Source organism: Apodemus sylvaticus, chromosome X (assembly GCF_947179515.1).
Source record: "Apodemus sylvaticus chromosome X, mApoSyl1.1, whole genome shotgun sequence".
NCBI lineage: Eukaryota > Metazoa > Chordata > Mammalia > Rodentia > Muridae > Apodemus > Apodemus sylvaticus.
Window position 1 is genome coordinate 132,870,711 of NC_067495.1, and position 10,518 is coordinate 132,881,228.

A 10,518-nucleotide genomic window follows, 5' to 3' on the forward strand; every position below is an offset into this window, starting at 1 on the left:
GACTATGAAAGCCAGAAGAGCCTGGGTAGATGTCATACAGACCCTAAGGGAACACAAATGCCAACCCAGATTGCTATACCCAGCAAATCTCTCAATTATCATAGATGGAGAAACCAAGGTATTCCATGACAAAATCAAATTTACACAATAACTTTCCACAAAACCAGGCCTTCAAAGGATGATGAATGGAAAACAGCAACAAAAGAAGGGAACCTACACACTAGAAAAAGCAATAAATTAATCTTCTTTCAACAATCCAAAAGAAGATAACCACATAAACATAAGAATTACATCAAGAATAACAGAAAGCAACAATCATTATTCCTTAATATCTTTTAACATCAATGGACTCAATTACCCAATAAAAAGACAGATTTCTTGGGAATCATTTGATATGCGAATTGTGTCTTGGGTATTCAGAGTTTCTGGGCTAATACCCATTTATCAGTGAGTGCATACCATGTGTGATCTTTTGTGATTGGGTTACCTCACTTAGGATATTTTCCAGTTCCAACCATTTGCCTATGAATTTCATGAATTCATTGTTTTTAATAGCTGAGTAGTATTCCATTGTGTAAATATACCAGAGTTTCTGTATCCATTTGTCTGTTGAGGGACATCTGGGTTCTTTCCAGCTTCTGTCTACGATCAATAAGGCTGCTATGATCATAGTGGAGCAAGTACCCTTATTACATGCTGGGGAATCCTCTGGGTATATGCCCAGGAGTGGTGTAGCAGGGTCCTCTGGAAGTGTCATGCCCAGTTTTCTGAGGAACTGCCAGACAGGACATGTCCCTGGTTCTGGAAAGGCTTGATCTAGCATTGTAGGGGAGTACCAGGACAGAGAAGAAGGAGGGGCTTGAATGGAGAAAGGGAGGAGAGAGGAGGGCTTATGAGACTTATGGGGAGGGGGGAACTGGGAAAGAAAAATCATTTGGAATGTAAACAAAGAATACAAAAATATGATGCACTTGCAGGCATATATATTAATATATATATAACATTTATTAAATTTTTAATAAAACAGTTCTACATGAAATAAAGACATAAACTAATAGACTGGATATGTAAACAGGACCCAACATTTTGCTGCATATAGGAAACTCATCTCAGCCTCAAAGACAAACACTACCTCAGAGTAAAAGGCAGGAAAACAATTTTCCAAGTTAATGGTCCCAGGAAACAAGCTGGAGTAGCCATTCTAATATCCAATAAAATAGACTTTCAATCAAAAGTCATCAAAAAAGACATGGAAGGACACTTTAAACTCATCAAAGGAAAAATCTACCAAGAAGAACTCTCAATTCTAAACATCTATGCTCCAAATACAAGGGCACTCTCTTTCATAAAAGAAACTGCTGGTGGGATTGCAAGCTGGTACAACCACTCTGGAAATCAGTCTGGCTGTTCCTCAGAAACCTGGGCATGACCCTTCCAGAGGACCCTGCTATACCACTCCTGGGCATATACCCAGAGGACTCCCCAGCATGTAATAAGGATACATGCTCCACTATGTTCATAGCAGCCCTATTTATAATAGCCAGAATCTGGAATGAACCCAGATGTCCCTCATCAGAAGAATGGACACAAAAATTGTGGTACATATACACAATGGAATACTATTCGGCCATTAGAAACAACGAATTCATGAAATTCTTAGACAAATGGATGGAACTAGAGGACATTATCCTAAGTGAGGTAACCCAGTCTCAAAAGATCACTCGTAGTATGCACTCACTGATAAGTGGATATTAGCCTAGAAATTTGGAATACCCAAGAAATAATCCACATAGCAAATGATGTCCAAGAAGAAGGAAGGAGAGGCCCTTGGTTCTTGAAGGGCTCAGTGCAGCAGTGGTGGGTAATACCAGAACAGGGAAGTGGGAAGGGGCGGATGGGGAAACAAAGAGGGAAGAGGGCTTATAGGACTTTTGGGGAGGGGGGATCAAGGAAAGGGGAAATCATTTTAAATGTAAATAAAAATATATAGAAAAAAGAAAGAGAGAGAGGGGGGAGGGAGGGAGGGAGGGAGGGAGGGAGAGAGAGAGAGAGAGAGAGAGAGAGAGAGAGAGAGAGAGAGAGAGAGAGAGAGAGAGAGCACAACAATAGGCACCTGGAAAAGGAAGACAAGGGGGAAGAGAAAGAAACCAATTGAGCATGGTCAGCATCCTGGTCCTCACCAGGGCTATCTGCAAGAGGGGAAAAGAGTATGGGAGAGAGAGTAGAGAAAATATATAGAGAGAAGCAGGAGCAGAGCAGAGAGGGAGGGAAGAGAAGACATAGGAATGATAGCAAGATTCAGTAGCTGGGGGCAGAGAAGCCCTTGTTCTTGAGGGAGTGTATACAAGATAGGGAATGTTGCTAGGATTCACTTGGAATGTATAACAGGTGATGCCTGCATGCACTTTGAGATTCCAGGTGCAACAGGTAATTATCTGTCCCCTCTGCCACAGGTATTGAGCTGGCTTCACAAGTTCCTGAAGAATGCTGGCTTTCATCTAACCAATAGAAACCCTCGTATAGGTTGAGCTCATATCCGGACATTTGGACTGCCTTTTGGAATTTGAGGAATTGATGTTTCTTTTGAAACTGAGAGATGCCTGCTTTTCTCTCCTGGCTTTATCTCTGGGCTCTCAAAGCTCCATTCAGAGAGATTAGCTGAGAATCCAGGAACTCTAGGGCTGAGGTGAGGTGTGGCTCAGTGAGAGGGCAGGAAGCTCAGTGGGGAGGAGGCCAGGGGCCTTAAAACAGCATATTTGTAAAAAAGAATCCAGTGTAAAGGCTGAAGGGTAGAAAAACAGGCAGTAGGAAAGCCACAGACTTGGGAGGAAGGAAGAAAGAAATCTTGGGGGAAACAAGGAGGGCATACAATTCAAATGTAATTTGGGAGAAGGGAATCAGGAGATTTTTCTGGGAGCATAGACAGGAGGAGTAGGGCAGCTGGCTCAGGCTTACTGTAGAACAGGGCAGGAGGCTGGGGGACCTGTAGTCCCCTGGAAGGTAGAGGTCTTGGGAAAAAGACAAAAACCTGAAGAGATGGACAAGCACTTCTTGGGGCACAATAAGATGCTGGGGTGGAGCGGGGGAGGAAAGGCTGCAGAAGAAGAAGGCAGAAGAAGGGAGAAGGCAGGAAGCTCAAGGGAAATCACAGGTTCTGGGGAGGGGACAACAGGCTGGGGACATGGTAGAATGTGGGGATAATTGGAGGACATTGGGTGCAGAAAACCCTAAAAAGGGTAGGGGCCCTGAGGAAAAGTAATATTGTGAAGTGGGCAGGAGGCTCATAGAGTGGAGTCTGATGCTAGAGAGGCAGGGCTAAGGCTCAGGGGGAGCTGGAGGAGGACAGGTTTAGAGGAGGCCCAAACTGTGGGAGAGTGCAGGACAGACTCTCAGGAAGTACCTCAGCAGGGACAGAGGATCAGAAGAGAGTATGAATCTGCTAACAGAGCATGAGGCTCATGGGACATGTAGAAAGCAGGAGGAGGGTCAGGGAGGAGGGAGGCAGGGCCAGAGTGCTACCCTAGGGAGAGCAGAAAGCCAGGACTGAGGGCCATGCTGTCCTGGGAATGTGGTGTTTGTGGGACAAGCAGAACACCAAGAAAGGTAAGCAGGCAGGAAGCCATGAGGTTCAGGGGGCTGGGGAAGGGCTAAGGCTTGGGAGGTACAGGACTCTGCAGGAGAGAGTGGGAGGCCCTGAGGGAGGGAGGAGCTAAGGGAGGCCCAAGGGATGGAGAAACAGCAAGAAGCAGATCTGGAAAGAGAATGGCCTGGGGCTTGTGAGGGCAGCCTGCTGAAGAGGCAGGCAGAGTGTCATGGAGGATGTGAGGCTGGGTTGGGTTCCAGTGAGAGGGCTGGAGCTCTGAGAAAAGGAGGATAAAACTGAGCTGTCTGCTGGGAAAACTCCAGGAGACAGGGAAGCACCTGAGGGGAGGTGGCAGGGGAGAGGTAACCCAAGGCTTAGGAGAAAGGAAAGCTGTGGAGAAGGGAACATGGACAAGGAGGGCCCCACACAGGAAGGAAGTGAGAGGCAGAAGGCTAGGTAGGAGAGGAGGATACTTGGGCAGGTAGAGCAGGTAAGGCCTGGGAATGGTGAGGACAGTCCCTAGATGGCAAGAGAAGGGCAAACTGGATGAAGAGGGCAGAAGGTTCTGGGAAAGTAATAATGCTGTGGGAGTGTAGAAGTCTTCTGGGGAGAGCAGGAAGGTCATGGGGGAGGGACATAGATGTGAAGGGCAGAAGGCTGAGGCTGTGCCTGAGGCTAGGGAGTGGGAATGGAATCTCAGGCAGGTCAGGAGTGAGGGGGAGGAGCCTAAAGGGGAGCAGAAGGCTGGAGAGGGACAGGGACAGTGTAGAAAGGTGACTATGGCCAGAGGCCCACAGAAGCTGAAGGATTTGTTTGTCTCAGAAGACAGAGGCAGTAGGCTCAGGAGGAAGGCAGAAAGAAAATAGATGGCTAAAAGAAGATGAAAGTTTAGGGGAGCATAGATGGCTGGAGGAGGTAAGAAATCTGGGGACAAGGAACAGAAAGGTGGGGAGCAAGATGGGAGGCAAGGGAGGAGGATAGGATGGTTCACATCCCAAGAAGGGATGTAGGATGGGGGAAGGAGGCTTGGGGAGGACAAAAATTGTAGGAGGAGGACAACAGCAACAACAGGGAACCTTGGAATGAGGGTAGGGCACCACAGGAGCTCAGACTCGCACCTGTAGGCTAGGGAGCTGATGAGAAAGGCCAGATGCTCAAGAAATGGTAGCGAAATAGGGCGCTAGACACTAATGGGGCAGTGCAAGCATCTGGGGCTGAGGGCAGAGGTCCCGGAGGCTCTAGGATTCCTGAAGTACATAGAAGCCTGGAGAGGAACATTGAGGGATGCCAGAAGGCTGGGAAAAAGCAAACTGCTGAGGGGGGAGGTCAGAGGCTAAGGGGTAGACAGCAAGAGTGCTCAGAGAGGATGGGCAGGGTGGCAGGAAACTCAGGAGGCAGCAGGAGACTAGAGGAATACCCAGACCTAGGATGCTGGCCTAAGGGCTGGCGAGGCGGCTTAGGAGAGCTTAGGAGGCCCTGGCAAGGCACAAACTATGGGTTGAATGGAGCAGGGTCTAAGTAGAATAGAAGCAGAATCTGGTGGGAGTCAATAGGCCGTAGACCCAAGCTAGAAAACAGGGTACAGATCAGGGAGATGGGCAAGCAGGTCAAGTAAAGATAGATGGTAGAGCAGGCAGGTGGCTCAAGTGTAAGCTAGTAGGCTCAAATACAGGGTCTGGCAGAATGTGGGAGGGAGGCTTCATGAGGAGATATGTGGACAGAGGTGGGTAAGAGTCTGGGTAGACAGGCCCCATGCTGATCCTGATGCTGAGCAGGGCAAGAAGGTTGACAGAGGACAGGATGGCAGGGAGGAAGGCAGGAGCTTAGGAGGAGGGGTCAAAGCACAGAAAGGGAAGGAGCCTGAGGGGGTGATCCAGAAGATGGAGGATGTGATGCTTACATGAGCAGGCTTGGGAAGAAGCTGGAGATGAGGACAGAGTCTAAGGCATTTGGTATGTGAGGAGACGGAAGGAGGGTCAAGGAATGAGAAGGAGTGTAAGAGGCTCATGGAAAAGGAAGAAGAAACAGAGAGAACGGGATCGAGGGGTCTGTGTAGGAGAGAGCAGAGGATGGAACTGAGGAGAAGAACCTGCAGGATTACAGAAGGCCTGACAGAGGAAAGAAGGGAGGCAACAGCAGGTTCAGAGGGCAGGGCTAGTGAGCAGAGCAGGCTTCTGATGGGGAGGCCATGAAGCTGGTAGAGGAAGGAAGGAGGACACCGAGGAGAAGGACCAGAAGGTGTGAGGACTAGGAAGAAAAGTTGCAGGGCAACAGGGAGAGGCTAAGGAAAAGGCTGGGAAGAGTACTGGACAAATGGAAATGAGAGGGGTCTGAGGTAGAATGGGACAGTGGAGGGTGAGAGTCTGAGGAGGAAGGTAGGAGGGTCAAGATGGGGTAGGAAGTTGGAGGAGGGTCAGAAAGCCATGGGACAGCTGAGGGACACTGTGAAATGAGAGAGGGCTCAAGGGGCACTGGAAGCTAGTCCAGAGACAGGAGGCTATTTTGAAGGTAAGAATTCAGGGAGAGTGGGGAGTGATAGGAATCTGAGGTGGGCAATAGGTTCTAGAGAACAGAATGCTGAGAATGAGCACCCAAGGGTTGTAGGAGCCTAAGGAGGGGGTCAGAGACTCAGCATGCATGGAGGAAGTAGACAGCAGTGTGTACAGAGGACGGTAGGGGAGAGAGCAGGAAGGGAAGGTGAGGGAGCAGGGTGGAAGACTCAGAGCAAACACTGCAGAATGAAGAGGAGGCTAAAAGCCCTCAAAGAGCATAAGTCTTAGGAAGACTCCAAGAGTCTCTGCAGATGGACAGATCCCTGGAGAGAAAACAAAATGGATCTGGAAGGTTAGTGTGGAGGCTACCGAAGCTTACACAGAAGTACAGTATACTGAAGAGGGTGGGGGAAGGCGAGGATGCTGTTGGGTCCCTGGATAGGAGTGCAAGAGAGGACATGTGAAGAGGAGGAGATTAAGAACACACAGAAGGGGATAGTGGTGAGAAGGTAGATGCTGGGGAAGAGAGCAGGAAGCTCAGGGACAGGGCCGAGGGGCAGGCAAGAAGCCAGATGCTGGGGTTGGGGCTGAGGAGGGCAGGCTGCTTAGCAGAGTCAGAAGGACAGGGGCTGACAGAAGATGGAGCTGAGGACATGATGTTGGAAGTGACTGAATACTGTGGAGAAGGGATAAATGGAGATGTCAGTAGACACAGCAGGCCGTCATTTGTAAGTAGAGTAGGTGAGTATCATAGACTATTAGGACCTGGGACGAGGCGAACTGCTTGTTATATTTGTCTCGTGAATGGGGGGGGGGGGGCAAGGGCTCTGGAAATTGAAAAGTCTGGGGAAAGATGCTCAAGGGGATGTCTTAAGGGCTGTGGAGGGACACCTGGTCTGAGCAGGAAGTTAAGGAGGTTCAGTGTGAGAATATCAAGTTTCAGGTGGTCCCCAGAGACAGAGCTAGGTGGGGATGGTGTCATGAAGGATGGAGGTTGAGAATGGGGTCAACAGTTCTTGAGAGTATGAGGCTCTAGGACTGCAGAAGGGTACTGAGGATAGGGACTTGAAAGAGCAGGGGAGGGGATCCAGACAACAAGCCTGGAGAGGAGGTTAGGAGGAGGATGGAGAGGAGAGCAGGACACACAGTGGGGTTGCTGGAAACTAAGAGCGAAAACAGGAGGGATGGGGGTGAGCACTTGTCTTAGGTAGAAACCTGAGGTAAGAAAAAGGTGGTCAATGTCTAGAAGATTGGAAGTGCCAGCTCTGTGGATATGGGTGGGAGCTTTCTGCACCTGAGAAGTTTGATAGGAAGTAAGTGTATTCCCAGGAAGTGTAGGACACTGAGGCCCAGTAGCAGTCACAGGGTTTCTAAACACCTGAGTACCAGACCAGGAGGGTCCAGCTGAAACTTAGAAGATGGAGAACAGAAAGGTAACTTGAAAGAAGGGTATTGGACAGTGTAGGTGACCGGATAAAGGCCAATGCCTGGGTTGAGATGCCAGGAACTTGAGAAGGAGGGTAAAGGCTGGGAAGGAAAGCAGGTGTCTTAGGAAGTCTGGATCAGAGGCTGAGGTAAGGGAGAAATGAAGGTGTCAGGGCCATGTAGGGAGATTGGAAAGAGCTTCGGAAGACTGGAAGGATGAGGAGACACCATATCGGAACAGTAGGCTCAGGGTGTGCCAAGGGGGACAGAGGAAGCCTGGAGTTTGAGATGGAGGATAGTAGGCTAGGACAATGTCAGGATGACTAGGTTAAGTTTGTGTGTCAGGTGTAGAGAGCAAGTGTCCAGCTTTTTAGGAGTCTGTGTGAAAGCACATGTCTTCGACATGAGTTTGTTGGTATTGGGAAAATTAATATACTGTCCTGAACAAGTACTCCTGAGAGAGGCAGGATAGTCCCCAGGAGCAAAAAGACTGGGATGTACCGCAGCATGTTCATAGACATGTGAGAAAATCAAAGGGGCTTAGAAGGTCAGCGAGAAGGACTGGGGCCAGGAGATCAGGAATGGGGTAAGAATCTAAGGGAGGAGAAGTGACCTGAAGAGGAAGGCTGCATACTTGGCATCAAAGCAGGAGGACAGCAATACAGCATGGAGAAGGATCAATAGGATTGGAACAAGTGACAGGGGAGTTCACATATACTGTATATGTGTATGTGTATGAGTATGTCTATGTGGAAGAGAAATATGAAATATGAGAGAACTATGAACACAGGGTGAACCGAAGAATAGGGAGATGGGAAGAGGAAGGAAAAAGAAGTTGTGGGAATGGAATTGTAGTAGGAAGAGGAAATTAAGGTAGGAAGAGGAGGGAGGAGAAATTAGAGGGAAGAGGAGGGAAGGAGAAAAGAAAGGAAAGAGACAAATAGAATGAAGACAAGGGAAAACAGCAGAAAGGAGGGAAAAGCTAGAAGGTAAAATACAAGAGAAGATGGAATAGGAAAGACAGACAAGGAAGGAATAGGAATGAGTATGATGGAAGGATGAGAATGAAAGAGGGAAGAGGAGGGAGAAGAAAGTGGTAAAATGCAAAGAGGGAAAGAATGGGAAGAAAAGAATTTTGAGGAGGAAAGGGGGAAGAAGGAACAAGAGATACAAGAAGAAAGAGAAGGAAGGTGGCAAGAGAGGAAAAGGGATGTGGGAAGTAGGGGAAGTGTAAGAGAGAGGGAAGAGAATGAAAGGGAGAAGAGAAGTGAGGAGGGAAGAGGGGGGAATAAGGACAGGAATGAAGAGGAGGCAGGAGGGGGTAGGGAAGAGAGTGGAAGTAGGAAGGGGAGGGAGGAGGTGAGCAGTGGAAAGAGAGAAGGGGAAGGAAGTAGGGAGGAAGTTGAGAGGACAGAGGAGGAAAACAGAAATTATTGGGGCAAGAAGGGAAGAGATGGAGAGAAGGGAGGAGGGAAAGTGAGGGAGAAAGTTTGAGGAAGGTAGGGGAAGGGGAGGGAAGAGGGGGAGGAGTTAGAAGATAGAGGAGAGAAGATCAGGAAAGAGAAATGAGGAGGAAAGAGGGAAAAGAAAGAAGTGGAGAAAAGAGGGAAGTATAAATGTGAGGGGGGATGGAAGGGGAGTCATGGGAAACAGGGAAGATGGGGTGTAAAAATGAGCAAATGGAAGGAAATCGGAAGTAGAGAGAAGAAGGATGAGAGGAAAATAGTAGGCAAATGTGAAAAGGAAGTGAGAGAATAAGAGAGAAGAAAGGGGAAGGGGAATGAGGGAGGAAAAAGTGAGAAATGGTATAAAGTGTAAGAGGGACTAGGAGAGTGGAAAGAGAGGGGAAAAGGAGAGGAGGTAGTAGGACCTGTTTGGAAAAAGCTAAAAGGACCAATTGGGGATGAAAAGGGACATGGAAGTGGGGATATGAGTGAAGAGCAGGGAGTAAGGAAGTGGAGAGTAGAATGGAGAAAGGGGAAGTCTGAAGAGAAGAGAGGAGGCAGAGGGTACAAAGAGCGATGTATGAAGTGGAGGGAGGAGGAAACAGGACTGAGAAAGGAAGAAGACTGAGGAAGAACTAAGATGGAAGGGATATTGGAGGGTAAGAGAAACACAGAGTGAAGGGGAAAGGAGGGGAGAGGAGGGGGCTGAATGAGGAGGAGCAAGGAGAAAAGAGGTATGAGGGGGGATGAGAAAAGAGAAGACACACGAAGAATGAAGAGGAGGGTATGGGAAGGAAAAGTTATGAAAAGAAAAAGGAGGAAGAGGAAGAGGGAAGAGAAAGTTGGGGGAAGAAGAGGGGATAGAATGGAAGAAAAAGGGAAAGAGTGCAGACTGTAAAAGGATTTTGGGGTACAGAAGAGAAGAGCAAGGGAGAGAGAAGTAGAGGTATAATAGGAGGACAGAGGATACTGAGGAGCGAAGATACAGAGAGTCTGAAAAGAAGCAGAAAGAAGAGGAGGGAAGGGAAAGGTCGGAAGACTGAAGAACATAGATGAAGCATTGGGAAAGGAGGGAGGGGATGAAAAAGAAAGAGGAGTACAGAAGAGAGAAGAGGGATGAAGGAAAGAATCTCTAAGTGGGAAGGGGAGGGAGAAGAAATGAAGATACAGGAGAAAAAAAGAGTAAAGGAGGGACCTGTGAACAGAAGAGAACAACAAAGTTGGGAAAGAGATGAGAAGTGGAGGGAGAAGGAGTAGAGTGGGGAGAAGAGGACAGATGATAGAAGATGAAGAGCAGAGAAGAGTGTGGGGGAGGATAAGGAGTCCTGAGGAGGGAAGCAGGGACTGAGGGAGGAGGGAAGATGAGGAAAGAGGCAGGTGTACAAGAGAGAATGAAGGATAGAAAATAGGGAGGATGAAAGTGAGAGGAGGAAAGAACAGGGAGGAGGGAAGAGCAGGGAGGAGGGAGGAGGACCACTCCTCTATGATCATTGCAGCCCAATTTATTATAGCCAGAAGCTGGAAAGAACCTAGATGTTCTTCAACAGACAAATGGATACAGAAACTGTGATAT